Below are 7,553 nucleotides of genomic sequence, written 5' to 3' on the forward strand. Positions count from 1 at the left end.
CTAATACAGATGGTGGAATCCTACGTGAGTATTAAGGCCTAGTTTGGGATTGCTGTCATTTTTAAAAAAAGTTGCTTCTGCTGTGCTTTGAAAATAATTAGCTGTAAAGTAAAGCAGCTCCATGTTTGGTAAACAATATTTTTAAAGTGCTGTTAGTACAAAAAGCAGTGTAAAAAACGTTTGGTAAATTTTTATATAAAATTGTTGTAACTGTGAATAATGACTAAAATAGACATGATGTTAAAAGTGTTATGTACTAATTATGTGGCGGTAGTTGTAGTGATCGAGTGGAGGTGGTGGTGGTAGGGATGGCGGTTGTGGAGGTGGTGGTGGTGGTGGCAATGGCAGCATGGTGGTGGTGGTGGTGTTGGTTGTGGAGGTGGTGGTGGTGGTGGTGGTGGTGGTGGTGGTGGTAGTGGTGTAGGTGGTGGAGGAGGTGGTGGATGAGGTGGTGGTGGCGGAGGATGAGGAGGAGGAGGAGGATGTGGTGGTGGTGATGTTGGTTGTGGAGGTGGTGGTGAATTTGGAGGTTTTGGAGGAGGTGGTGGTTGTGGTGGTGGTGGTTGTGGATGTGGAGGTGGAGGTGAATGAGGAGGTGGTGGTGGAGGAGGTGGAGGAGGTGGTGGTTGTGGTGGTGGTGGTGGAGGATGAGGAGGAGGAGGATGTGGTGGTGGCGGTGGTTGTGGAGGTAGTGAATGTGGTGGTGCAAGTGGTGGAGTTGGATGTGGAAGTGGAGGTGGTGTCATTTTTTAAAATGAATGATGGTATTTTGGGAATTAAAAAAAATCCATTAAATGTTCATCTCTGCTTCTTTTGAAAGCAGCTTTGAAAAGCAACCCAGGGCATGCTTTTAAAAGCTGCTGTCAAAAGGTCATTGCTTTTAAAATAATCGGGATATTTTCTTTTTACTAAACACCTTAAACTGCTTAACTTTAAAGTGAAGCAGGTTTTTGGCCAAAAAAAGCAATCCCAAACGGGGCCTAAGCCACACTCCTGCGCTTTTTTTTATTTGAGCGAAATTGAATGACAGGATTTTTTTTTTTTATATTGCAAGCGATAGTTTAAATTTTGACCACATAAAAGGGGAATTTCTCACACACACAACTATAATGTCGTGAAGATTCAAACCTAAAACCTCTGGTTTGCAAGTTAATTAAGGCCCCTTTTTACTATACTAGACCCCGTTGACGAAAGACATGAAGGTTAAACACAGAACTCTAAGTGCAAGTCCCTTACACACTCACAAGGCAGAAACTGAAAATTTTATTCAGTAAGGATCAATATCAGAAACAAGTAATTATGTCATTTAATTATTATATCACCCTTGACAAAGTGCTCCTGTCATTATTTCTAAAGTTTCCTGGTGCTCTATATATTTTTTTTGGTAAATACCATGCGATGTCCCTATACTCGAAGGATGGAATTAATCCCTGCTCAGAATTCGGTTTGTCTCTAGTCAGAAAGTGTTTCCAATGGATTTCGAACCCCTGCCATTGAGGCACCAGATAGCTCACCAACTGAAAATGGCAGTACACAACCGCACCGTACCTTGTGGTTATGGTGCTCTATCTTAGCTCCATAGCTAACTTGATTGTCGAAGGATTCTTAATTATTAGAAGACACCATAATGCAGTGTCCACGATTAGTCACCCTTTTCCTTTTCTTCTTTTTCGTAATCACTGTTGTTTATGGTCTATTATTTTGTGGGCGCACAAAAAATAGTACCATGTTTAGTACGTACATTCAAGCCTAACTTTCCATTATTTCACATTCAGCACCTTCAAACTTTATCTTCTCTCTTTTTGTCTCAAACCTCAGTTGATGAGCAGTCACTGATTGGAAAAATCCTACAACAGCTACAGAGTTCATTGCAATTGCAGTTAAGCTGTACTGTACATAGATATTTTTCCTCTGGAATATATGATATATATTATATGTATATGTTATTTGATCTCTTCTCCTTTGCGTGCTTTATAACTTTCATTCTTTCTACACAAGAAAATTTGATGGGTAGTTTTTCGGAGATATATATATAGATGGGTAGTTTTTGGAGATATATATACAGAGACCTGAGTTAAGGGATCCCTCAAATAAGCTTGTGGGGCCCATCCATATTGTATTTTTAAAATTCGAAACATCTATTTTTAGGTATTCCTTCAAAGATTTATTTGATCGGTCAATCGATGGTTGTAGTCTTAGGGCCAGTTTGGCATTACTTATTTAGGGTGATAAGTAATTTTTAAAAAAAATTTGAGAAACCCAGTCTGTTTGGTAAACTATGAGAAAATCACTTATTGTTAAAAATTGCTGTGAGAGAAAGCTATAAGGGAAAGCAGCTAATGAGGTGTTGTAGTTAATGATGTGCTTTCATTTTCTGATTATGCAGGAATCAGTTTAGAAAAGGAGCTAGATTTAATGATTATGCGGCAATTATTTTCTGATTATGCGGGGAATTAGTACCAACAACACTTTTAACAAAAAGTTTACCAAACGCCAAACTGCTTTATCTTACAGTTGATATCTCTCACAACAAATCTGACAGTGATTATTTCCACAGCACAGCAATGCCAAACTGGTTAGCGTTTTCTTAAACCACCGGGATCGTCGATTTTGTTGATGACAACTAGATGCCTTAATGGTTTCCGACTTTCCTAATTTTTTGGAAGGATAATATTTAAATGAAGGCTTAAAAAATGAACGGTTCGGATCGTTGAAATAAAATTTGTATCGGATCCTACAAGGCGTCCTTCAAATAATATATATAGGGTTAGGATCATGGAACACACATTATAACACACATTTTTTTAAATAATGGGTCCATTCATTTATACTTTTGTTAATTAGTAGAGAGTTGGATTTAGTTTCAGGACATACCTCTGGAAACCAAATTTAATACATGATCAAATATTTATGAATAATGCTACTATTACCACATTTGTATACCACATTCCCATACCACCTTATATGGTGGATGAGGTGGACAGCTACATCAATTAAATTTATTTAACATTTTCATAATGATTTATTAACACTTTAAAAAACACTGTTAATTAAAATTTCTTTATTAAAATACACTTCATTGATTTCATTGATGTGGCATATGATATGAACATGCCACATCATGTGGTATAGAAATGTGGGATAAAAATGTGGTAAGTGTAGCATTATTCAATATTTACTTGGGTTGACTAAATAAAATCCCCTCAATTTTGGTGGTCTTTTCAAATTAGCACCTGAACTTCTAATACCCTACAAATTGGTACACAAACTTACAAAAACTATACAAATGAGACCCTCTATTACCCAGATCGTTTGTTGATATGCCAAGCGTGGCCCCAATTTGTCTACTCATGTGGATCCTATGTAGACAAAGCAAATAATAAACAATTCTTTATTTTTTTTTAAAGTAATATTAAATTAAAGGACAAACTACATAAAACCCCCCAACTTATAAGGTCATTTACAAGTTCATACCCGATTTTAGGGACATTTACCAATACATACTCAACGTCACAGAAACTCTACAAATTGCTCCCTCCATTAGCCAAACCGTTAGTGAATCTGTTAAATGCTGACGTGGCGAATGTGGATTCCATTTTTTAATGACGTGGACAAAAAAAGTAATAAAAAATTATATACTTTTCAAAAATAATTTTAAATCATTAAAATTATTTTAAAATTGAATAATTTAAAAACAAAACAAACAAACAAAACCAGAAGAATCCACCACCCCCTAAAGGTTGGGGGGTTTTATGTAGTTTGTCCAATTTTTTATTATGTTTTTGTCCACGTGGAATCCCACGTCAATTAAAAAATAGGTCCCACAAATGCCACCATCATCATTTAACAAACTTACTAACAGTTTAGCTAATGAAATGGGCAAATTGTAGGGTTTCCGTGACGTTGAGTATGTACTGGTAAATGTCCCTAAAATCGTGTATGAACTTGTAAATGACCCTATAGGTCGGGGGGTTTTATGTAGTTTGTCCTAAATTAAATTAATTAAATTTAAAAAAAAAAAATTCTCTCTCCTCCCCTCCCATCCCGCCGTTCCCACCGGACTTACCCCTTCTGCCACCCAAAATTTCTCCACATACCCACCCCAATCACGGCAGCAATGGCATCAACCTTCTCCACTTTAGCTAATGAAATTGATGCTCGTCGAATCTTAGTAGGGTTACAGAGCCACGGGAGGCCAACAAGAATCCTTTTCAGACTCGCATAGTCCACTGTGACTATGGCCTTGTGCACATGGCTATGAGCTGTTGGAAAAACAACAGTCAGTGACTAAATTAACAACAATATATTTAACATAATTTAATACTACTACGAATTTAATTCAATAATAAATTAAATCAATATCTATCTGTAAATCAAATATAGAAATTAATAGAAACCAATTGACTGACTTGTGTACAAGGTTTGCAAAGTCGTGCAATGTTCTAAAGACAATAATTCATACCTTTTCGGTGCTTCGAGTTCTACAGGTGACTTCCTCCCAACATTCAACTATGAACTTGTATATATTTCTTTGTGTATGAATGAATGAGTGAATGTGTTGTACGTTTTGAACTTTTGATACTTGTGCATTTAAACGTAAGGCTTTTCTAACTTAAATAGGCCTATGTTACCCTTTCTAAAAGGGTTACATTTCTAAATTGAATTCTAAATTATAATGAATGCAAATGTATCAAAGAGAAAGCAGAAGTGTTATGCATAAGGATAAGTGTCTTTTGGAGATGAACTTACCTTAGTGATAACATATCAGATTTACTTAGTGACGCAGTTAATAAAATTGATCTTGAATTGTTCACTGATGTAGTAAACCAAGACTACATGTCTCACACATAACACATCATAATATACGTTAGTTCATACATTCTTGTTCATTTTGGTCTTGAACAAAGTCCGGGTTTCACAAGAGCTTTATAGAACTTAGCCTCCTACATTTACTCTAATATAGGTGACATCAATTAAGAGTTTTTTTTTTGCCTAAACTCCTTTCGATAACAAGATATTAGTGTATGACTCATGAGCTTGGTAAGAATCAAGATTGGTGAGTAATCCCACATTGCTCGTGGATGGAAAGGTGAAGTGCCTTATAAGAGCAGTTGTCATCTCAGCTAGTAAGACATGTTTTGGGCAAGAAGCGTAAGCATGAGCCTATAAGAACAAATCTATGTGAGCGGGGCCTAAAACAGACAATATCTTGCTAAGAGAGTGGGCTCTGACAATTAGTGTGATTAAATGCACATCATATCATGCACATCAGTAGACAACATACCAACCATCATAGGAGTGTCTCACGCGCCAACGGTAAAAAAATTTGACTTCCGCTCGCTGACGGCAACAACTGACAGAACCCAACGGACAAATACCACATGGCGCTTCCTGGGCGTTGCGATGGGTTTTTTTCTAGAAATCCGATGGCATTCGAATTTTTAAAAAAAAAAAACCAAAAAATACTGAATTTTTTCCCTATAAATACCTATCAATTTTATTCACTTTCCACACCAAATCTTCATACAAACTCTTCTCCTTCCAATATTTTTTTCATTTCACTCACATTTTTCTACTAGTTTCCATTTGTATCAAAAAACAAATGGCCTCTTCTGTCGAAACCGGAGGCGCTTGGACTACTATGGAAGATATTGTGTTGTGTGAGTCTTGGGTGAAAGTTAGTCATTGCCCTATGTCAGGCAATGAGATGCAGTTTTCTCATATGTGGAGAAAAATTCATGAAAAATTTGCTGATAGGTCCGGTTCGACTTGAACAGAAATGGCCTTGCAATCCAGGTGGAAAATTTTGAATAAAGAGTTAGGGAAATGGAGGGATGCCTTGGCAAAAGCAAGGGACAACATTCGAAGCGGTCAAAATCTTACCGATGAGGTAAAAATTTATAATTCTCGTTTTATTCAATTTAACGTAACTTTTTTTTCTTGCACATTAAATTTATATTTTCTTGCATTTCTAATTTATTTATATTTTGTTGCATAATAATTTTTTTGCATACATTTGTAAATTGTTTGTATTGTCTTACATATTTATTTTTTTGTTACATAATCATTTTATTTCTTGCATTTCTAAATTGTTCATGTTTTGTTGCATAATCAACTTTTTTCTTGCAATTCCAAATTATTTATATTTTCTTCCATATTCATTTTTTAGTTGCATTTCCAATTATTTATTTTGAATAGATCGTACAAGCACAAATGTGGTTCGGTGCCGCGGGGCAAGGCAAAAAAAGTTTCCAGAGTCACCAATGTTAGGAAATTGTGAAAAATTGTTCGAGATTCAAAATCATTTGCACTGCTCCACCGGTTGTGTTGAATGAGACACCGCTCCACGATTCGCTAGCAACCGATTCACCATTGGACTCCCCAGTGGATCAAGACTCACCACTCCCACGTGTGCCGAGACTTATTGGGAGAAAGGCAGCAAAGGCAAAGAAAGGGAGCACTCCGAACAATGAATGTGCACAATTTTTGGAGCAAATTGCTAAGAATAGCGCACTAAGACTTGAGAGATACTTGAAAAGAGAAGAAGCGGACAAGGCACGACATGAAGCATTTGCAATTGAAAGGCAGAAGGCACAAGAACAAGACATGGTGTAACATCCCGACCCAAAATAAAAGGAATAGTGAATTAATTAATTTTAAGAATTATGAATTTACAATTTTGGCCTCGAAGTAGGGGTAATTTGGTAATTTTAAGCTGGAAGAATTTTAGGGCAGCGGCTGATACCTTTATGTAGGTGGTACTGAGACGAGTCCGTAGACATGCGGTAGGCTCGAATCGGAGTTGTAACGAAAAAGTTATGATCTAAAAACCCTCAGTGGCATAATCGTAAATAAGTTGAAGTTTGAATTTTGTTAAAAAGACAGAAATACCCTCATTTCTCTCTCTCTCCCTTCGCGCAGAACAGCCCCCCTCCCCTGTTACTGTTCATCCGAACGGTTTTTGCTTCGCCACCACCTCCACCGACCACCAAATCGCATGATATTAGTACCAAAACGTCAAGCTCACTTCCCTCTTCCTATCCCGACTAATCTCTGGCGCTAGAACCATCGGAGATGGCCGGAAAATGCAAAAATCCGATCAGTTTCGACCCAATTTTTGATAGAATTTTCGCCGGCGATTTCTCCCTCCTCCGGCCACCAAACCGGTCGATTAAGGTATGATTTTCCACCTATTTTTCATGCTCTAGCTGATGGTTGGATAGTAATTGAGCAATTTCTGCGTTATGGTAGTTAATTAAGCGATTGAAAAATCTGCCGGTTTCGACCTCCGTTTTCAGCCACTTCCGTCGACTTTTTGGGGTATGTCCAAGAACAAAAGTGACTCCAAATTAGGGTTATTACCTAGGGTAGGAGTCTTGGCCCTAGATTCTGAAATTTTCCGGCGATGCGATATCGCTTTGGACACCCACGCGTTGCCAGCGCCTGTGGCGGCGCGTGGGCAGTGTGGTTGAGCCACCTTCTGTTCTAAAATGATCTCCTCGCTGTCACGAGCGCGTAGGATTTTACGGATCTCAATTCGGATAACGTTTGAA

The sequence above is a fragment of the Prunus avium genome, chromosome 4 (assembly GCF_965620075.1).
Source record: "Prunus avium chromosome 4, drPruAviu1.hap1.1, whole genome shotgun sequence".
NCBI classification, from domain to species: domain Eukaryota; kingdom Viridiplantae; phylum Streptophyta; class Magnoliopsida; order Rosales; family Rosaceae; genus Prunus; species Prunus avium.